At 40.6% G+C, this 23488-nt stretch overlaps 1 protein-coding gene across 1 annotated transcript in view; it reads left to right on the top strand.

Annotated features, from left to right (window-relative positions):
* The window catches only part of Klhl6 (kelch like family member 6), a 112471-nt gene that overhangs the window by 4216 nt on the left and 84767 nt on the right, over window positions 1-23488 (top strand). The gene's annotated exons all lie outside the window — the stretch shown is intronic.

The raw sequence follows: 23488 nt of genomic DNA, 5'->3' as shown, positions 1-23488 counted from the left end.
CTGGGGCTTGAACTCAGGACGTGGGCACTGTCCTTGGACACATTTTGCTCAAGGTTAGCGCTTGACACTTCCAGCTTTTTCTGTGCATTTGGTACTGAGGAATCGAACCCAGGGCTTGGTGCATGGTAGGCAAGCACTCCACCACTAGGTTATGCTCCCAGCCCCAGACTTATTCTTGAAATTGCCCTTCACAGGTTGACATAGATGAAGTACTGGGGCATTTGATGACCTCAGGATTTGGTTTGCAACCTAATTTGCCACACTAAATGTAAATAATGGTGATTGGTCACCAGCGTGTGCCCTGGGTTCTGAATTTAGGAGGGCTGAGGCACGCTTGTGTCCTTCCTCACTGTGGCACATGCTCCAGCTTCAAGGGCAGCTTGGTTCACTTTTATCATATTCCCACTAGTAAGCCTTCAGGCAGCTCCTCTGGAACTCCAGAAAAATCTAGAAGAAGCTGGATTTTGAGGGGGAAAAAAAATGACTCCTTCCTTGACTTTTCCAGGTAGGCCAGATTTCCCCTGGTGATAGCTCCCAGCACCTTTCACATGACTTGCTGAAGCACCCTTGGAAGTGTGAACACCTCCGCTTGTAGCCTTGGGGCACAAGCTTAGCCAGTCCTAGAAATAACCACAATCCCACTCTGGGCTCTGCTTAGCATATTCTGTGGATGCCGCAGTCTATATGGAGTCCTATTGCTGGTCCCAGCAGCTTTGCCTTCACCTTTAAGGCTGGCCTGCCCCATGACATTTAAGAGGCATGTACTGACTCCAGCGTTATCTGCTGTGCACAGCAGTGTTCCCCTTCCAAATAACTGCCTCTCCTGAGAGTCTGCCCTGTCCACCCATGATTCCCCTGGGGAGCTCACCAAATAGTCCTCCCAGATATCCTACAGGAACTGTCCCTAGGGACAGATCTGTCCGAGGGCTGTGTGTGACGGACCTCCTCTCCTGTTCTGGAAAGTGGCCATCTGATTTCCTAAGAAATGATGTCAGTTAAGGCCTTGAGATCATTGCTTCAATTCTCCATTTAGTTTCTTATCAGATACAGTGTTCTTTTCTGGTTTTCTATTACAAAACATGCCACCTTGTAAAGTTCATGAAAGCCCAAGGACCACTCCCATTTTTTTCTTACATCATTTTTATTTCTTTGTATCAGCTCAACACTGTATATTCTTTGGCTTCCTACAAAGACTTCAGATTGCAGTGCTTCCAGAGTTAAAGAGTCTAAGTAAAAATTTAGCTTCCAGTGACTCTGTAACTGGCCTAGAAAAGAACATCGCCTCCCCAGGTCACCAGTGCAAAGGGCCAGAGCCTCTTGACCCTAACTTGTGACAGCATCGCAAGCACATACCTGGCATATTTTGGAAAGCCTGTCTGGTTCTATTACTGGTATATGGAAGTTTTGCCCCAGCAGCAAATATCTAAATTTAGATGCTTTTCAGGATGAACTCTGAGTGATCTTTGTCCTGAAAACTAGTAAGGAATTAGAGGGCATCTTGCTTTAAAAATTTATTAGTATGAAAGACAATGTTAATACTTCATAATGGAAAACTTTCAGTGATTACTATGTTAATGGAAAGGAAAACAAAGTGTCTAAGATTTTTTTTTTCCTTCAGGGTTCTCAGTAAAAATTAACATGGAGTTTAACTCAAGTGAAAGGAAAACAAATCCAGTGTGATCTTTTTTTTGGTAATGAACTTCACAAGACCCTGAAAAGTTAAAGATGATATACACCTGTAATTACAGCATTTGAGAGGAAGAGGCTGGAGGATTATGAGCTCAAGGCCAACCTGGAGTACATGGAGAGAGTTTAAAGAAACAAAAACCTACTCCAACAAAAATCAAGAACATTGGGACAGGAGTTTGGCCTCGTGGTAGAATGCTCGCCTGGCGTGCATGAAGACCCAGGTTCAATTTCTCAGTACTAGATAGAAAAAGCTGAAAGTGGTAGAGCTCCAGCCTTGAGAAAGCCCAAGAGCAGTGCTCAGGCCCTGACTTCAAATCCCAGAAGAGGCAAAAAAAAAAAAAAAGGGCGAATCTTTAAGGAATTCAGATCAATGAAGAGCCAACTCCTTTCAAGGCTAGCCCGACCAACAAATTTTAGGGTGAGTCAGGAATGGACTCAGATTGATTTTTCAAATCCGTTTTGTGTTACCACTATCTGGGTGAACTTTTGATCTATGATCTTGTGACTCCAAAATAGTATCTGTTAACATATATTTCCATGTCTTTATTTTATATCTATATTATAGGATCTCTAGCTCTACTTGTACGTGGTTTTCCATATTTAAGTTAATATAGTACATACAAAACAAACTCACGAGTATTTAATAATATGTGTAAATGTCCTCTCCTATCTTTTTCTTTTCTTTTCTTTTTTTTGGTGGCACTGGAATTTGAACTCAGGGTCTTGTGCTTGCTTAGCTGTCACTCTACCACTCAAGTAGACTCCTAGTCCTATTTGATCTATTTGGATTTGCTCTCTCTAGCCAGACTTGATATGGATCTGGAAACTGGCTTCCTCTCAACATCATAATCTTGCCCATAACTTCCTTTTGTTTACTCAGGCTCCTAAGCCTGGGGCTTCCCCTTATGCCTTTGCATGGCAACATGTGCCATAACCTCTGGGGAGCTTTGAATAACAGGCTTTTCAGTGGAAGTCATCTTCTCATCTGTTGGTTTCATCATGTTTGAATAATACAAAACTCTACATTTAAAAAGTGTAATGAGGGGCTGGGAAGGTGGCTTAGTGGTAGAGTGCTTGCCTAGCATGCATGAAGCCCTGGGTTCTATTCCTCAGTAGCACATAAACAGAAAAAGTCAGAAGTGGTACTGCGGCTCAAGTGGTAGAGTATTATCCTTGAGCAAAAGAAGCTCAAGGACAGTGCTAGGCCCTGAGTTCAAGCTCCAAGACTGGTGGGGAAAAAAATGTAATATGTTCTCAATGCCACCTGCAATGTGTGGAGGTATTAACGTTGGCAAGGACTAAGATGGTGGTGGGTGAAACACTGTGACAATGTAAAGGAACAGTAGGGCTGTAAGCTCTAAGTGACAGTAATAGTGGCATTAACTAATAGTATAATGATTCTTAGCACAGTAGAGAAGATCGTAATTATAATTTATAGCAATACTGTTCTTAAAAGCATAGTTTTTTAAAAAAAATTCACCGAGCACTTTTACACATTTCCTAATTTGTTTCTTAAATACATAGCTTTCATTATTATTTTTGTCTGATTACAAAATGAGTTAGTCTTTCTGGTGAGCTCACAGACCCAGAAATAAAATTGGAACTCCTTAGCTCCAATGTCCTCATTATACAATTGAGGAAATGAGTCCCCAGCAGAGGAAGGGAGTCTGACTTTGATCCCACCACTCCTGATTGTATTCACAAATTGTTTTCTGCTCACTGTACCCAAGGCTGCAGCTGGTGGGCTTCAAATCAGCCACTCAGCCTTCCTTTCCCCAAGGTCTGGCTGTCAGCCTTCAGTTTCCCCTAGTCCTTGCCCTCCCTGCCTTGAGCAAGGGCTGAGCCAAGACCCAGGATTGCATTCTTTTACCTCCACTCACATAGCTTTACAACAATTTCTCACAGCCCCCATGTTAGTGACAGAGGAAGCAGTGGCAGGATAACTACCTTTATATTCTGCAGTGTCTGGCTGACCTGGCATTGGGAACCCAGGGTGGGACCAAGGTTACCTGGAGTTTCGAGTCAGAGGTTTGATTACAGATTAGTCCCTTTCTATTATATGATTTAGAGTAGTAATGGTCACAAAACTAGGGATGCAGAAACCCGAAGTATTGATCTAGCTACTTCAAATTGCTTAGGAATGAAATTTGCTGTAGAACATAAGGTTAGTCTCAACTTTTAGCTTAGAGGTTGGAGGTAAAGTTTAAAGCCTTGCAATGGGGTGGGAGGAGGTTGATGGTGCTACTGGAAACATTTCCCACTGGTTAGTCAAAACTCTGTTTAGAACAAAGCTAGGGCACTTAAGGTATACTTGATAGATGTGGCTCAGTGCTGAATCGGAGTTTTCATTTGAGACAAAATTTAATAGTAGCAGCAAAGCTTGGCATAAGAGGAGGAAACAAGCCTAGTCAGAAACAGCAAAAAATAGAAAGCACTGGAACTGTTTGAGCTAGTGTTGGACTATTAACAGCAGACAAGATCAATTCAAACTGCTGCTGATGCTACCACCAGAAATAAAAGCTGACTATCTCTGCTGTATTGCTACCTTCCAACAAAAGTTATGCTGTGTGTATGCTGAGAGCAGGACTGACAGCTGGGGCAAACTGCTGGCCAGCAAGACCTCAGTCTAAGGATGAGTGCTCAAGGCCAGTATCAGGCAGGGACTAAGGGTGGATGGTGGAAGCCAAGGGCTGTGCCATTAATGGGCACAGACAGAAGCTAGGTGAGTTGTGAGTGTAAAGATATATTAGCTCACTAAGCACAGATAGAAGTCTGATTGGTTTAACAAACAGATCCTCAACTGGAGAGGTGGATAAGGCAGGCATCTGAGATAATACTAGAAAAGCTCCAAATTTCCAGAGAAGAAATCAAGATCTCTGGGCCAGGACAACAGACCTAGTTTTGAATAATTCATTTTGAAGTAGTTGTACCTTTTAGGCTTCTCAGGGAATCTCATCTCTCTTCTCTTTTCTCTCATCCCAAGAGGCTTCTTGCCAGATAGCACTTCTGTCCTTGCAGGAGTGATTCATTTGAGCCTCAAGGGAACATTTGAATTTTTAAGATTTCCCTTCTTTCTTAAAAAATTTTATTTGAAAATGCTAAAAATAGAGGGCTTACAGTTACATAAATCAGGCAAAGAGTATATTTGCTTTAAGATAATTTCACCCCATCTCTTTCTCTCCCAGTTTTTCCCTCCCATTCCACCCACAAGTTGTATAGTGCATTTTTAAGTATCCAGTGAGTACTGTTGCTGCATTTCTTTAGCCTTTGTCTCTCTATTTCTGTGCCTCCCCTTTCAACTCCAAAGACGTATAGACAAGGCAAAAAGAAAAGAAAATAAAGCCAGCAACAAAGAAAAAAACCTCTTGTTTCCATTTCCTGGAGTTCATTTCCATAAGTATTAGTCTGTATAATTAGATGCACACAGGCATTGTGCCCTTTTGTTCCCCTCCTAAGAATGTCCTCCTTTGGTCTCATTGAATGTGAGTGCCTAGAGACTTGTATATTTCATTATGCCCCAGTGTATTTTAGATCTAGCTTCTGCTTATGAGAGAAAACATGCACTGTTTATCTCACTGAGCTTGGCTTACCTCACTTAGCATGATTTGTTCTAGGTCCATCCATTTCCCTGCAAATGACATAATATTATTCTAATGGCTGTGTAAAATTCCATTGTATGTAGATGACCCATTTTCTGGATCTGCTCATCTACTGTAGGGCATCTAGGCTGTTTCTACAACTTGGGTATTGTGACTAGTACAGCAATGAACATGTATGTGCAAGTAAATGTCTTCTTGGTATCCTGGCTCATGATATTCTGGGTAGATACCTAGGAGTGGTATGGCTGGGTTATAAGGAAGATTTGGGGCTAGTTTTTTGAGGAACCTCCAGATTGCTGTCCAGAATGTCTGTATGCATTTACATTCCCATCAACCTTACAATAGGTTTCCCCCGCCCCGCCCCCCCCCCATCCCTGACATTTGTTGTTTGAATTCAGGATGTTGGCCAATCTAACTGGGGTGAGATGGAATCTCAGAGTTGTTTTAATTTGCATATCCTTAGTGCCAGAGATAATGAGCATGTCCTCATGTGCTTCTTTTCTATTCTTACCTCTTTTACTGGGAAGTCCCTCCTTAGCTCTGTGCATTTGATGATTGGTGAATTTCTCTCTTAATTATAAGGGAATGTAGACATTCACACACAGTGAGACCAAAGGAGGATACCCTTAGGAGAGGAATACAAAGGTGCAATGGACAAAATAATATTTACTAAAATGAACTCCAGGAAATGGAAATGAGGTTTTTTCTTTGTTGTTTTTATTTTTGTCTTATTTATTTGTCTTTAGGAGGGTAAGAGGGAGCACAGAAATGGAGGAACAAAGGGTGAACAAATACAGCAGTGGATACTATGCTAAAAGCAAACTATATAAGCCAGAGGCGGGTGGCTCATGCCTGTAATCCTAGCTACTCAGAAAGCTGAGATCTGAGGATCGCAGTTCAAAGTCAGCTCAGGCACAAAAGTCCATGAGACTCTTACGTCCAATTAATCACCAGAAAACCAGAAGTGGTGCCATGGCTCAAAACAGTAGAATGTCAGCCTTAAGCTAAAGAATTCAGGGATAGTGCCCAAGCCCGGAATTCAAGCCCCATGACTGACAGAAAACAAAAAACAAACAACAAAAAACCCTACTCACAGATAGTGCCCAAAGAGAAAAAGAAGAAGGAGGAGGAGAAGGAGGAGAAGGAGGAGGAGGAGGAGGAGCAGGAGGAGGAGGAGGAGGAGGAGGAGGAGGAGGAGAAGAAGAAGAAGAAGAAGAAGAAGAAGAAGAAGAAGAAGAAGAAGAAGAAAGAAGAAGAAGAAAGAAGAAGAGAAGGAAGGAAGAAGAAGAGAAGGAAGGAAGGAAGGAGAAGGAGGAGAAGGAGGAGGAGGAGGAAAAGGAGAGGAGGAGGGAGAGGAAGAAGAGGAAGAGGAGGAGGAGGAGGAGGAGGAGGAGGAGTTGTTAAAAGCCATCACATTATTCATAAAGGAGAGAAAAAGAATTACTGTCTTCCAGTAATAAATGTATGAAGCATTCTTCCCCATGAACAGCTCCTTAGAGTATTGGCTTCTTCCTCCACTGGATAATCACTACCTTGCTAGAGTGAAACTCACCACTCACCAAAGGGAAAAGAATTCACCCAAATTCGAATTGTCATTATCATGTATATCAGGCATTATTTGTGGATTTTTTTGTTTTTACATTTGTACAATTCATATTGCATAAATGACACTTTTAAAAGCAATAGATTCAGTTCAAAGATTCCTTGGATAGCTCTACCATACAGATTTTTAGTACTGAAAGATAAAAATACTTAAAATTTTCATCACCATGTAACATGAATCTGACCATTTAGATATAACTAAAATACAAGCAGTCATTTAATTCATTACTGCTGTTTCTGGTTCTCCAGCATATCACATAGCAACATTACAATATAACAAGGTCCTTGTACTTTGGGAATATAAAAATATCAGCTTTAAAATCTAAACTATCTAGTATTTACATTATTTGTAGCATGAAATTAGGAATATACTAGCTATATAAAATACTGTAGTTAGGTCAGTGATTACCTGCATTTCTCATAGCAAGACAAACTTAATCTCTATCTATCTATCAATCATCTATCTGTCTTTAGTCAATAGACACCATTCTAAGAGAAATCATACCTTTTATATATTTACCTGACACTGTAAACGACAGTTGAATTCTCATTTCCAGAACAACTTTTTTTTTGGTTGGTTATGGGACTTGAACTCTAGGCCTGGGCATTATCCCTTGAGCTCTTCAGCTCAAGGCTATCACCCTAACCCTTGAGCCACAGTGCCACTTCCAACAATTTTTTTTTTTTTGTGAGTCATGGGGCTTGAACTCTGAGCCTAAGCGCTGTCCCTGAGCTCTTCAGCTCAAGGCTACCACCCTACCCCTTGAGCCGTAGCCCCACTTCCCAATTTTCTAGTGATTAATTGAAGATAAGAGTTTCAGGTCCTTTTGTTCCCAGGCTGGCTTTGAACATTGATCCTCAGATGGCTGCGTCCTGAGTAGCTACTGTGCCCAGCTCCAACAATTTTTTTTTGCCAGTCCTGGGCTTTAGGCTTAAGGCCTGAGCACTGTCTTGTTTTTTTTTTTTTTCTCAATGCTAGAGCTCTACCACTTAAGCCACAGCACCGTTTTTGGGTTTTTTCTGTATATGTGGTACCGAGGAATCAAACCCAGGTCTTCGTTGCATACTAAGTAAGCACTCTACCATTAGGCCAAACTCCCGGCCCTCCAACAATTTTTTTAAAGCAACTTTTCTATAGAAGAGGGAAAAACAAACAATCACAGGATATTTTCCTATGTTCCTAGAATGGTCTTGAGCTTCTGAACCCAAGTGATTCTTTTGCTTCAGCCTCCTAGACAAGCTGGGACTACATTGAAGGTGGTCCAATGTTTATGTTGTCATAGTTTCCATTGTCAATGATATCATCTGAAAACTTGACCTGCTGTGGTCTGGAATGAGACTTGGATCTTCTGACTGCTGGCAGATGTACTAGTTTCTCTTTAAGCATTTTTTTCTTCTTCAAAACACAGTTTGAACTTGTCTCTTCAGGGACTCTTCATTCTGGTATAGCATAGAAGAGTTCAAAGTTCCCAGGTTGCTTATTTTCTCACTGTCGTCTGCCTCTATTTCCTCAGGGTTTTCAGGGAGTATAATAATGCCATCAGCTTGCTTTAATCTTCTACCAAAGCTGCTGTGATATTAGACACAGCCAAGATTCCATGGAATCCTGAACACGTTGCTCTGGTTTCAAGTGTGACAAACACTCCAGGCAACTCTTGTACCCTGTGTTTGAACATGATTCTATTCAGAGGCTCTGGGATCTCCAGCTCTCAGTCCCTGGGTGATTGTCATAAACAGAATCATTGAGTTTGTGACTGCCCAATACATTTCAGATTGGCAATTTTATTTAATTATAAGTCTCATTAATTTTACATTGATATCATTTTTATCCTTGTTATCATATATTCAATGATGATTAGCTCAAATAGCCATCTCACTGAGCTGTTGTGAAAAGCTTTTCATTCCATAATCTCCAGGCTCAACCAATTCCTCAGGGTTTTCTAGAGTGTCATGCTTTACTCAGCCTTCCCCAAATTCTTTATTGGAAAAATTTGCTCCTTCCTTGGAAAGACTCAGATAATCCAATTTCTAAAAAAAAAAATGTCATCGACATTGAAAGTCTAGGAAATTTGTACTTAAAATATTTTATTGTTACTATAAAGGTGATGTACAGAGGGGTAACAGTTACATATGTCAGGTAAAGAATATATTTCTTTTTGGATAATGTCACCCTTTTTTTTCCCTTATGGTTAATCTCATCTGGTTACTGTATCTGACTTTGTTATCTGGTATATTGTATGTATGTTTATTTGAAATAAGGAAGGGAAGGGGGAAAATAAGCTAATTGGGAGGGGCGGGGGGAGAGCAATGGGGACAAAAACATGAGAAGGGCATCAATGTGCAAGAGTAATGCACCTAGTACCTGACAAATGTAACTGTAACCCCTCTATACATTATACTGACAATAAAATGAAAAAATACTTTATTGTTACTATAAAGATGATGTACAGAGGGGTTACAGTTACCTAAGTCAGGTAAAGAATATATTTCTTTTTGGGCAATGTCACCCCTTCTCTCCTCACTCTCTTCTAGTTTTTCCTTTTTGTCCCCACCCACAACTTGTATAGTTCCTTTTCCACATAGTGTCTAGTGAGTACCACTGCTGCATTTGTTGGAAATTTGTACTTTCAAGCAGGGAACAAGAGAGGAGGCGATCTACCCTGGTTCCTTGATCAATGGCTTCGGTTACTTTGGATTTTTCTGTTAGGGTCTTGATGAAGGTCAAAGGCAGAATTGGAAGAATTAGAGGCATTGATGTCTGTCAAGGATGCATGTTTTGGAGCAATAAATCTGACTTTGTTTAGGAAGAAAGGGCCACTGCAACAAAAATACTTTATACTAGGAACAAGCTAAAAAGAAAGAGAATGCCTCTAGAACATGCCAGGGCTGCCCATTGTTGGTAATCTGGAATGGCCCACATGGGCTGTGTCCCCACATATCCACAGTGCTTTGTGTAGAGACACGCAGAGCAGCCTCAATAGAACAGGTGTCCAACTTTTATCCATCACCTTGTCCTCTGACTAGTTCACACGAAGGCAGCAGGAGATTGTGTGTGTGTGTGTGTGTGTGTGTGTGTGTGTGTGTGTGTGTGTATGTGTGTGTGGTGCTGGTACTGGGGCTTGAACTCAGAACATTACATTTTTCAGCTGGCTTTTTTCACTGAAGCCTGGTGTTCTACTACTTGAACTACACTTCCAGATCCAATTACTGGGTAATTGGAGATAAGAGTTTTACAAAGTTCTCCACCCCCATACTTGCCCAAGTGCAGGCTTTGAACTGAAGTCAGATCTCTGCTCCTTCAGAGCTTGGATTACAGGCATGGCCCACCAGTGCCTGGCTAGCAAAAGGGTTTCATGTGCCATCAGTGACATTCAGCTTCTGTGCACTCACCAGTAAAATGATCACATGCTGAGCGCCGTGATTGGAGCCATTCCTCAGGGTCCCTGCCATAATGAATTTTTCCATCCTGATAAAAATAGATGAAGTAGACCACAGCTCTTTCCAAATGAGACAGGCAAAACAGAATAGGTGCCAGTGGGCTCCAGGTTCCATTAGAGACAAACACTTCATGTTTACCCCCATGCAAACAGGGTTTGCATTGGTGCTCTGGACAAAAATTTAGACATCTCTCTAGTATTTATTTCTTCTGCTAAGCTCTAAACACTTGGAATTCTTTTACTCTTCATTCTAAGACTAACAATATTACATATCATGATCTTGTGGAGGCAACTGGTACAAAAGCCTTTAAATCTGATGCCTTCTCTAGGGATGGTAACACAAGGACATTTCCTCAACTTTGCTTATGTACAGCTGACTCTGCTGCAGTTGAAGGCTCAGTTGATCCAAGGGTGCTGCTCTTCTGTATAGCAAGAATTGTCATCTCACAGTCAGACTGGCTCATTTCAGACTCTGACTCTCAAGGCATATAGTTAAAAACAAACAAGCAAACAAACCACTAAACAGTTGGTGCTGGTGGCTCACAACTGTAATCCTAGCTACTCAGCCTGAGATTCGAAGCCTGAGATCAAGGCTGGCCCTGAACAAAGAAGTGCAGGGACAGTGCCTAGGACCTGAGTTCAAGCCCCAGGATAGGCACAAACATTTAATAAAAGCCATTAAACAATGCTTACTCCATTCCCAGGAACCTTAATAAGTATAAATTCTAATCTCTTAATTCTCGATCTTCCTACCTCAATCTCCTGAGTGCTCGAATTATAGGCATGAATCACTAGTCTAGTCTTACCTTCTTAATCTTTGTCCTAGAAACAGTGGGTTTATGTAGAAAACTCACTGGGTTCTAGAGTCAGAGAAAAACTAAGTTCAAATCTCTGTTCTGATATTACTAGCTGAGTGAGTTTAAATTATTTTGTTGTTGGTCATGGGACTTGAACCCTGTCCCTGAGCTCTTCAGCTCAGGGCTATTGCCCTAGCCCTTGAGCCACAGCACCACTTCCAGTTTTCTGGTGGTTAATTGGAGATAAGGGTCTCACAGACTTTAGTGCCCAGGCTGGCTTTGAACCACTATCCTCATGTCTCAGCCTCCTGAGTAGCTAGGATTGAAGGTATGAGCCACTGTGCCTGGCGTGAAATTTTTTTTGTTGTTGTTGTCAGAGTGATACTTTTTATTGCCAGAGTGATATGTAGAGGGGTCACAGTTACATTCGTCAAGTAGTTGTATATTACTTCTTGAACATTGATACCCCTTCCCATGTTTTTTCTCCCACTTTCCCTCCCCCTCCCCTGGCTGAGTGAATTTTATAACCTCAATTTTCATATCTGTGAAATGGGTATGACAAGTTATGTATTGAGGATTAGAAAAGAGAATCAGTATGAATGTCAAATGGTCTCCTGTTCTATTTTCCTACTATACAAGAACTGAACTGGTGTGGTATTGCCATGTAAGATGAGGGACTAGAATTAGTGTTCTCAATATTGGCATATGATTTGAGGAGGAGGGGTGTCATATTCCTTCCAAGCCTTAGTTCATGCTGTTACTCAGCCTAGAGTACTAATTCTCAACTTTGCCACCTATATGAATCACCTGGGGGATTTGTTAAAACTGATGTTGTTCAGCACACACTTCGAGTTTCTGATTCTGTAGGTCTGGGGAAAGGTCGGAGAATTTGCATTTTCTATTTCTTTATTGATGTGTGTGTGTATGTGTGCATGCGTGCGTGCACGCGCGTGCGCATGTATGTATGTTCATGCAAGCTACTACTAGGGCTTGAACCCAGGGCCTCATACTCTTGCTTAGCTTCTTCACTCAAGGCTGGTGCTCTACCAATTGAGCCACATTTCCCCTTCTGGCATTTTGGTGGCTAATTGGAGATAAGGGTCTTTCAGTGATAGCTACCTGGACGGACTCAGATCTCAGCCTCTTGAGTAGCTAGGATTATAAGCATTAGCCATTGTTTCCTGGCTCTAGCATCCTATTTTGAAAACCACTGGTTTAGAATGTTTAAATTTAAAGTAATGAATCAACTAATTAATCTTTTTTTGTGTGTGCTACTAGGTTACAACACCAGATCCTTAAACTTGTTATGCAGGCCCTCTACCACTTACTTTACTCTTCTTCTTCTGTCTGATTTCTGCTTATCCCTTTAGGTCTAAATTCTGATTTCCTTTCCTGCAGAAAGTCTTTCTTAAGCATCTTCTATGCTCTGGCCTGCCTTCCTACCTTCTTTCCCTCTCTCCTTCCCTTCCTTTCTTCTCTTCCTCCCTCCCCTCCTCTCTTTCCTTCCTTATTTGAACCTATGGCTTTGAACTCTATCCCTAAGGTACACCCCCAGTCTTACCTCTGTTCTTTCAAAGCCCTCTGAATTTCCTCGGTCATAGGACTTAGTAATTATCTAGCCACATGTCTGTGTCCCCCATTAGACAGTATTACTTGGGCAAAGGGACCATGTATGTCCTCTGTACTGATGGCTTATTTCAAGTACCTTGCTCAGTGCCTGCTGATAATAGGTGTGAGCCACTTGAGGGAGTGAGCCAGACATTGGGTAGTGGGAACCTGGAGACACATGAGGACAAGGAAGGCAAAGGAAGTTAAGTTCCAGCAATGGTTAGCATCCGGTAAGTCTTGGGATTCATTGCTAAGGACATTAGCAGGAAATACTTTACAGGGACTGGACTTTGGAGCTTGAGTCTGGCTTATGGAAAAACTTGGTCATAGGGAGCAGGAACCAATGCCATAGAAACTGGGTAGGGACTGAAACACCATTTCTTTTTGTCTACTGGGATTTGAACTCAGGGCCTTACACTCACTTGGCCAGTCTGGCCATGACTCCAGTCTTCTGTTCATTTATTTGTTTTTAATCTCAAAGTAGTTGTACAAAGGGGTTTCAGTTCACTAGCTCTCCTTTTTGCTGTTTTTTGTTTTGTTTTGTTTTTGTTGATGTTGGTTATGAGGCTTGAACTCAGGGCCTTTGACCTTGAACTTTAGTCCTCCAGATCTCATTCTCCTGAGTAGCTAGGATTACAGGCATGAGCTACTAGTACCCTCCTTCAATTTCTGGTTAAAATGCTTGATCTTAAAACAAAATGTAAAACATCACCACTTAAATTTGAAACAGTGATTTAATTCTTACTTGATGGTCCAACATATATATATGTGTGTATGTATACCTATTTCATGTACACTTAAAAAGATGGCTTCTATTATTGAGTGATGTGTTCTATCACTGTCACTTAGGCAAACTGATCAATAGCATTGTTCAAATATTTGATATCTTACTGATTTTCTGTAACCTTGTTTTGTCAGTTTTTGAGTGAATGGTGTTTATATCTATCTCCAAATATAATTATGGAATTGTATATCAAGGATTGTAATGTTTGATCAACTAGTTACATTATGAATGCTTTCCTTTATCCTTTTCTAAGGTTTTGGAATCTTTAGTTTAGTATTATAGCCACTGCAGCTTTCCTTTTCATGCAACAGTTATTGAGATAAGAGTTTATATACCAAACAATTTACCAACTTAAAACTATAATTCAATGTTTTAAGGTATATTATATTTTGTAATCACCATTACAAGCTAATTTTAGAACATTGGATTGTTCAGTTTTTGGTGTTTGTATAATTTTTTTGTTATTTTACTAAAATTATTTTATTTTTAATTTGTATATTTTTATTATTTTATTATAAATTTTGTTACTTATAATCTTTCCATGCCTTTATATATAAAATGAGTTTATTGAGTCTTCTATATGACAGATGATAATCTCTATTCTTTAAGTGTAGTGCTAGAAATCATCTACACAAGATACTTTTTTGCATGTTTTAATCTACTAGTAGAGAGAGAGAGAGAGAAAGATACTGGGACTTAAACTCAGGGCTTGGATGTTGTCTCAGAGGTTTTCTTTCCCTCAAGGCTAGCACTATTATCACTTGTGCCACAGATCCTTCCAGCTTTTTGGAGGTTAACTAGAGACAAGTCTCACAGACTTTCTTTTCTTGGCTAGCTTTGAACCTTACTCTTCAGATCTTGACCTCCTGAGTAGCTAAGGTTGTAAGCCACTGGTACCAGCCTCCTTGACTTCTTGTGTGTGTGAGTGTGTGTGTGTGTGTGTGTGTGTGTGTGTGTGGTCCCAAAGCTTTTGTTCTCAAGGCTAATACTCTACTACTTGAGTTACAGCTCCATTTCTAGTTTCCTGTTGATTAATTGGAGATGAGAGTCTCATGGACTTTCTTGTCGCCCACTTTAGCCTCAAGTCTTGCTCCTCAGATCTCAGTCTCTCAAGAAGCTAGGAATGCAGGTGTGAGCCATGAGTGCACAGCTTGACTTCTTTTCAAATCAAGTATTTTATCTGTACAATTGACATATTATTTATGTCTTTTTTGTCTAATTTTTAGTGGTTGCTCAGATTTTAATATTAATTTATTTTAGTATATTTTTAAGTAATATACTTCTTTGTGTAAAATATAAGAAACTACAGTGTAGTTGTGTATTCCTTAACAACAGGAATACATTCTGAGAAATGATTAGGGGATTTTTGTCATTATGTAAACATCTCGGAATGTACTGTAATTGTATGGGTTGTATTTTTATATGACTACCAGTGAAGGTGGTGTACTATAAACATGTGAGTAATGCATTACATCACAACACTAAAGATGACTCTAGGCCTATAGACCAGACTTCAGGTATAAGTGCAGAACTGTACTTCCAAAGTTCCCTGGACTTGCTTAATCATAAGAAAAGAATTCCTAAATGAGCTGGGCGATGGTGGCACAGGTCTGTAATCCTAGCTACTCAGGAGGCTGACATCTGAGGATAGTGGTTTCAAGAGTTAGTAGAATAATTTGTGAGACTTATCTCCAATTAACCAACAAAACACCAGAGGTAGTGATATGGCACAAATGGTAGAACACCAGCTTCAAGGAGAAAAAGGCAAGTTTGAATGTTTTGGTCTTTAGTTCAATCCCCAGTACTAGTGTGTAAACACACAGTAAAGTTCCTAGGTGATAGAAAGTTTTCAGCTCTCTTAAAATCCTATGGGGTAAGGGCTGGGAATTTGGCCTAGTGGTAGAGTGCTTGCCTAGCATGCCCAAAGACTCGGGTTCAACTCCTCGGTACCACATGCATAGAAAAAAGCTGAAAGTGGTTCTGAGGCTCAAGTGGTAGAGTTCTAGCCTTGAGAAAGTCCAACGACAGTGTTCAGGCCCTGATCTCATGCCCAGGACTGGCAAAAAAAAAAAATCCTATGGGGTTATGATCATGCATGTGGCTTTTTTTTTCACTGAAATGTCATTTTATTTGCATATTCAAAAATTTCCCTGTCATTTGTGCTATTTATTATTGCTACATATTTTACTTCTATGTATATGTTATATACACTACTATACAAGTTGCTTTTTGCTTTGATTATATTTTATAGAAATGTCTTTTGTATTTTCTCACATATTTAACATTTTTTGGCAGTTTTCACTTGTTCTGCTAATTTAAGGATCAACTTATAACTTCTTCTTTGCCTGATAAAACTTTTTTGGGGGGTGGGTGGGTCATTAGGCTTGAACTTTGGGCCTGGGCATTATCCCTGAGCTCTTCAACTCAAGGCAACAGCCCTACCCCCTGAGCCAAAGTACCACTTCTGGTTTTCTGGTGGTTAATTGGAGATAAGAGTCTCACAGACTTTGGTGGTGCCCGGGCTGGCATTGAACCAGGATCCTCAGATCTCACCCTCCTGAGTAGCTAGGATTACGGGCATGAGCTATGGTGCCTGGCTTCCCCTGATCTTTTCTTCTGAAATGTTTATTTCAGACATTATATTTTTACATCCGGAGAATTTCCATGTGCTATTTGTTTGTTGCATGCCCATACTGGGGCTGGAACCCAGGACCTCATTCTCTTAGCTTTTCACTCAAAGTTGGCTCTTTACCAGTTGAACCACTCCTCTACCCTGGCTTTTTTTCCCCCTGGTTAGAGACAAGAACCTTAGATTTGTTTGCTTGAGCTGGCTTGGAAATACGATCCTCAAATCTCAGCTTTCTGAATAGTGTAGTACAGGTATGAGCCATAGGCACCTGGCTGTTTCTTAATGTTTATCTATTTTTCTCTACATTGTATTCCTTTTTCTTTACCATGCTTGCACATAGCTATAAAAGCTAGTTTAAATCCTCCAATTTCATTATCTCTGACACTTCAAATGTGTGTGTGTGTGTGTGTGTGTGTGTGTGTGTGTGTGTATGTATGTGTGTGTGTAGGTCTGGAGACTTGAACTCATGGCCTGCATGCAGTCCCTGAGCCTCTTGTGCTCAGGGCTAGTGCTCTATGTCTTGAGCCACAGCACTACTTCTAGCTTTTTCTGAATAGTTTATTGGAGATATGAGTCTCATGGACTTTCCTGCATGGTCTAGCTTTGGACCATGGTCCATCTTAGTCTCATGAGTAGCTAGGATCACAGATGTGAACAATCAGAGCCTGGCTTCTGAGCTTGTTTTAAAGGACTGATATTTCTCTTGGTCATGCTTTAACTTAAAAAAAATTCATTGGCTTGGGCAAGGAAGGTGGTGTCACTGGCCGAGAGGCAGGTGAAAGCTGGAGTCTCCCTGAGCTGCTTTAAGGCTCGGCCTGGGAGGCACAGTATCGACTGTTGAATTTTGGTCTGGCCAATGGCAAGGATGTCCTTGAAAGTGGGCTTTGTGGGCTTGTGGTTTAGTACCTGCAAGGATAGTGGGTAATAATGTCACGAAACTACAGAGGTCATTCTTCACGGGCAAGATGTAGATCTTCGAAACAATGACCAATGAGAGAAAACTGACACCATGAACAATGAGCACAACATTGTGAAACATCTTTCTGGACACAGTGGCCAGAAAAATGAGTTGCCATCTCATATCTCAGTAAGGCTGTTCAGGATGCAGTCTTGCTGGTGTTTGTCACCCTTCTCCACCACATGCACTTCATTTATCCACAGCATTTGCCATGAGATACAGGCAGGGTGCCCACAAAGGCCCTGAGTACCATCCTAGTCAAAGACATTGACCAGGGCCCAGAGGCACTGAAGCTGACCTCTGCCAGAAGATAGTATGAAAAGTACTGTGCTGAGGGATCAACAGAACCAGCAAAGTGACTGCAGACAAGGCCTGTGAGGCTATTGTAGCAAAATAATGGGGTATGGTCCTCTCTTCAAAGAACTTCTGTACACTCCAGGTTTCTGTTTTTGTGTGTGTTTGTGTGTGGGGCGGGGGTCATGGGGCTTGAACTCTGTCGGGGCACTGTCCCAGAGTTCTTCAGCTCAAGGCTACCACCCTACCCTTGAGCCAAGCTCCACTTCCCATTTTCTAGAGGTTAATTGGAGATGAAAGTCTTAGGTCCTTTTCTGCCCGGACTGGCTTTGAACTTTGATCCTCAGATCTCAGCCTCCTGTGTAGCTAGGATTACAGGCGTGAGCCACCGTGCCCAGCTCACTTCAGTTTTTTGAATTAAAATAAACTCAATGTAACCTGTAGTCCTCTTAGGAACATTGTCACTATGGGAGCCAGGTACTGAGACAGTCTTGGCTGCAAAGGTTACACCAAGACTGCCACCATCCACCAAGACCTCATAGAAAGAATAGTTTTTGCCAGGCTCTTCTGCCAGGGCTACACATCATCAACATCTTTCTGGAGAGCTGCTGGGTGGCTGACCTGACCCCCATCTGCTGCAAGGGGTGGGGCAAGATGGCCAAGGTCTTTGTGAGAATGGGAAGATCAGTGAAGAACTGGAGGAGATGCTGAACGAGCAGAAGCTCTAAGGACCTCAGATCTCTGCTAAAATGTATTACATTCTCAAAGAGAAGAGATTCATCTCCAAATTTCTGTTGTTCACTGTGGTCTATTAGGTCTGCTTTGGAAGTAGACAGGTCTCAGATGTGCTGTCCTGTCTCCAGAGCCCTCCAGAGCTCAGCTGAAGTGAATTGTGCAGCAGGCTGGGAAAATTCTGCCTTTGCCATTTTAGGTTCATAGGGAAAACAGGATTTAGCAAATGATCTTGGCTTGGCTATATTCCCATCATCAATATGTAAGAACTATAAGTTATTTGGAAATTGTAATAAGCAGATTTTTGGTCATGATGTACTAAGCAGCAACTAAACATACATGTGAACACGTGTCTGCTCATCGTCTTGGTCTGTGGGTGTTTTTCTGAACCAAAACTATTTGACTTTTTAAATGATCATATTGAACTTTCCCCTGTAAAACACAGCAACTATCTCAGTTAAGTCTTAGATATCAATTGTCTGCATTTGCGTGTGTAGGAATTATTTCTTCTTTTATTGATGATAAACCTATCTAGCATTAAAATGGTAGATAAAATAGAAACAGTTTTATATATCTTGCAATTCTTGGTCGGATGTTGGGTATGCTGCATTTCAACATTTGACAATTGTCAAACCTGTGATACTTATATGTGTCTGTGCACATGTGTGTGTGCATGTGCGTGCATGGGTGCTCGGCCTCAACCTTGAACTCAGAGACTGGGCTCTGTCCCTGAGCTTTTTTGTTCAAGGCTAGTGCTCTGCCACTTACTTGAACTATAGCTCCACTTTTGGTGTTTAGTGTTTAATTGGAGATAAGACTCTCAAGGACTTTCCTGCCTGGCTGGTTTCAAATGGTGATCCTCAGATCTCAGCCTCCCAAGTAGCTATGGTTATTGGCATGAGTCATTATACCTGGCTCTATACTATTTTTTTTTTTTTGCTACTCCTGGGCTTCAGCTCAGGGCCTGAGCACTGTCCTTGGACTTTCTCAAGGTTAGAGCTCTACCACTTGAGCCTCAGCACCACTTCTGGCTTTTTTCTATGTATGTGGTACCGAGGAATCGAACCCGGGTCTTTGTGCATGCTAGGCAAGCACTTTTAACCACTAGGCCAAATTCCCGGCCCATATATTGTTTTGGAGTTCTTTTTTTTTTTGCCAGTCCTGGGCTTGAACTCAGGGCCTGAGCACTGTCCTTGGACTTTCTCAAGGCTAGAGCTCTACCACTTGAGCCTCAGCACCACTTCCAGCTTTTTTCTATATGTGGAACCGAGGAATCGAACCCGGGTCTTCATGCATGCTAGGCAAGCACTTTAACCACTAGGCCAAACTCCCGGCCCCTATACTATTTTTTAATACCCAAATACAAGTATTTTTTTAAGGGATCCAAACCAAGTTCTAGTCCAGTCTGGGTTATATTGCAAGATCCTGTCTCAAAATAAAAGAAGAGCCAGGTGCTAGGTGGCTCATGCCTGTAATCCTAGCTACTTAGGGGGCTGAGATGTGAGGATCACAGTTCAAAGCTAGCCCAGGCATGAAAGTCCATGAGGCTCTTATCACCAATTAACCACCAGAAAACCAGAAGTGGCACTGTAGCTCAAGTGGGAGATCGCTAGCCTTGAGCTGAAGAGCTTAGGGACAGGGCCCAGGCCCAGAATATATTAGTATAGAAGAAATACCTCACTGAACTTCAGTCATAACAGTAGAAACTATTTAAAATGAGAAGAGAGAATAAACAAAAGAGTGAAACAGATGTAGGCACAATATAAGAAGAGTACTATAAGGAGAAAGAAAAAGAAGTAAAGAAATAGTTTTTGTGTGTGTGTCAGTCGTGGGGCTTGAACACCTGACCTGGGTGTTGTCCTTGAGCTCTTCAGCTCAAGGCTCCCACCCTACCTCTTGGCCTGGGCATTGTCCCTGAGCTCTTCAGCTCAAGGCTGCTGCTTTACCCCTGGAGCCTCAGTGCCACTTCACATTTTCTAGAGGTTAATTGGAGGTAAGAGTCTCTGGACTTTAGTGCCTGAGCTGGTTTTGAACCTCGATCCTCAGATCTCAGCCTCCTGAGTAGCTAGGATTATAGGTGTGAGCCACCTTGCCCATCTAGAAACAACCTTTTTAAAAATTAGTGGTAGAGAATAGTTTTCTTCTAAATTTGATGAAAACGTGTACAATAAGCCCTGGGCCAAATAAATGTAAAGAAAATTATACCATGGCTAGGCATAGTGGCACATGCCTATAATACCAGCTTCTTAGGAGGATGTCAGAGTGAGACCACTTAGGGCAAAAGTATGAGACCCTATCTAAAGAAAATGAACTAAGCCAGGCACCAGTGGCTTATGCCTATACTCGTGGCTATTCACAGGCTGAGATCTGAGGATTGCGGTGCAAAGCCAGCTTGGGTACTAAAGTCTGGTTCAAGCCCCACAGCTGACAAAAAAAAAAAAAGAAAGAAGGAAAGAAAGAAAGAAGAAGAAAGAGAGAAAAGAAAAAAGAAAATCAGCATTATTCACCATAGCAAAGATATGGAACCAACCTAGATGTCCCTCAGTTGATGAGTGGATCAACAAGATGTGGTATTTGTACACAATGGAATTCTATGCTGCTGTCAGAAAGAATGACATCGACCCATTTGTTAGGAAATGGAAAGACTTAGAAAAAATCATATTAAGTGAAGTAAGCCAGACTCAAAGGAACATAGGCTCAATGGTTTCCCTCATTTGTCATAATCAGTAGAAACCTTGGGCTCTACTAGCAGAGATCTGCAATAGAGCAAAACCTTGATACATAAGGCCATATAGTATGAAGCTAATTGAAAGGATCTCCAGGATATAGAAACAAAAGCCATATAACGAATGATTGTTGTCCTTAATGTACTATGTTATCCCTCATTTCCTTTGCTGTCCTTTGGGTATCTCATATTGTTACAGTATCTCACTTTGTTATCTGATATATTGAATTTATTTGTATTTGGTTATCTGAAACTTGGTTATCTGGAAGGGGGGAAAACCAATATGGGGAGTGGGTGGTGAGTGGGGGGAGGGTAATGGGTACCAAGACATGTGAAAGGGTATCAATGTATGTGAATTAATGCACCTTCTATCTGGCAAATATCATGTAACCCTTTTACTAATTACAATAAAAATATATATATTAAAAAAAAGAGTAAGGGATGTTGAGAGTGTGGTAGTACTTTGTAAAAGAACATCTGAATTAATTAGATAATTTTATAAATCCTTTATGCAAAGTTTGGTTTCTCTGTAAATGCATGAACTTCAAAAAATTACACAAAGCATTCATTTGTGACTTGCTAATCTAAATTATTCTAATTGAACTTAATATGTCCTATTGAATGCTGTGTAATTATTCACTACTAAATTAAATATGTAAATGTTCAACAGTGTAAATCAAGCTTATCCTAAGCTACAATAAAAATTAAAGTAATTATTTTATATTTGTTTTCTTTCTACATGTGAATACTCCTTAGTTGTACTTTAAAATATTGCATTTGAAAATTATAAACATCACAATTAAAAAAAAAAAGAAAAAAGAAAACCAACTAAAAGCAGGAAGGGTTAGGGCATGGATCAGGTGGTAAAATTCTTACACAAGATCCCAAGTTCAATTCCCACTATCACAAAAGGAAAGAAAGCCATTCCAATAAAATTTCTGAAACCTGTTGATAGAGAAAAAAGACGGGGGAAAAGTAAGTTCATACCCTGTACAGAGGAACAAAAATATGGTTGAGAATAAATTTCTACTCAGAAGTAGTATAAAATTATAGCTGTACCCATATATCAACTCCCTTTTGATCATTCAATTGGACAAAATATAGATAACAGTTTGCAGCTGAAAAATATTTCTTTTTCATAAATTTCAGTTAATGATTTATGAATTTGATAGTACTTCATAAGATTAAATATTGCTTCAGGAAAAAAAATACTGCTTCAGAACCTCATACTTGCTCAACTTGTTTTTTTGGTTGGTGCTCCACCATTTCCACACTTTGTTTTTTTAAAGATTTTTTTTATTAAAGAATTTATTAACAATGGTTTTCACATCATATTTCAAATGACATGTTTAACAAACAAGTATTCAAAAATGGAATCTCCATATGCAATCACTGGCACTTAGATTTTAGAACATAATTAAAATTAGGCTGAGGTTTGCCACACTTTTGACAGTACTGGGGTTTGAATTCAAGGCCTTGTGCTTGCCAGGATTACAGGTGTGAGCTATCAGTGCCTGGCCCTCAGTCTTCTTTATTTTTCCTTATAATTTTGAAGCTCTCATTTATTCATGTAATCATTTCAGAAAATATTTTTTGGACATCTACTTAAGGTCAGGTTTTGGACCTTCTAATAAAATCTAGTGTTTGATTTATGTATTTATATTTGTTCATATCAATATATGTATCAAATGACTTATGATACAAATCCTATTCCTTACTGGATATTGTGGTCAGAAACATTTTAAAACCATTTATTAGTCTGTGTAGGTGCTTCATACACACACACACACACACACACACACACACACACAGGACAGACTCGAGAACTCATCAGCACAAACTGTGTGAATCTATTATTGCCACTGGATGTCTCCATACCATAACAAACTCTGAGGGCCTCCTTGTTAGCTTCAAAAAAATTGATTACAAGTGCTAAAAACTCATAGACTTGATTACGAGAAGGAGACATAGATACAAGGTGTTTAACAACCCGAGGAATAGAGTCAGCCTCAAAAAAGCACTACAAGCAGGTGCTAGAAAACCACCAAAGGTTAGGAGTTCAGCCTAGTGGTAGAGTGTTTGCCTAGCATGCACAAAGACCCAGGTTTGATTCCTCAGTACTACATACATAGAAAAGCTGGAAGTGGTGTTCTTGCTCAAGTGGTAGAGCTCTAGCCTTGAGGAAAGCCCAAGAAAAGTTCTCAGGCCCTGAGTTCCCAGGACTGCAAAAAAAAAAAAAAAAAAAAAAAAAAAGGAAAAAACAAAAAGAAAAACCAAAAAACCCCCCACAAAAACAAAACAAAATGACCATCAGAAGCCAGAAGCCATGCCATTGCCATCTGTCCCTCCTTTATTTCTTTGTGTTCCTATTTCTCTTCTGCAACTGTAGTGTTCTCTTTTCTCTATTTGTTTTAACCTCCCACACATTCTCTTAAATTTCCCAAGGCCTGACTCCATTGACTGGTTCCAATTCCAAATTTTCACCAGAAGCAAGCTGATCGGCTTAGCTTGGCCAATCAAATGTGGTCAAGAGAGTGAAATCAGTAAGAACAAGTTTGTGACTCTGACACTGGTAGCTCATGCCTGTAATCCTAGCTACTGTGGAATCTGAGATCTGAGGATCTTGGTTAAAGC

The sequence above is a fragment of the Megascapheus bottae genome, chromosome 1 (genome assembly GCF_031878675.1).
Source record: "Megascapheus bottae isolate mThoBot1 chromosome 1, mThoBot2.hap1, whole genome shotgun sequence".
Classification (NCBI taxonomy): domain Eukaryota; kingdom Metazoa; phylum Chordata; class Mammalia; order Rodentia; family Geomyidae; genus Megascapheus; species Megascapheus bottae.
Note: the sequence above shows the minus strand (reverse complement) of the source record. Positions and strands in the feature narration are given on the sequence as shown.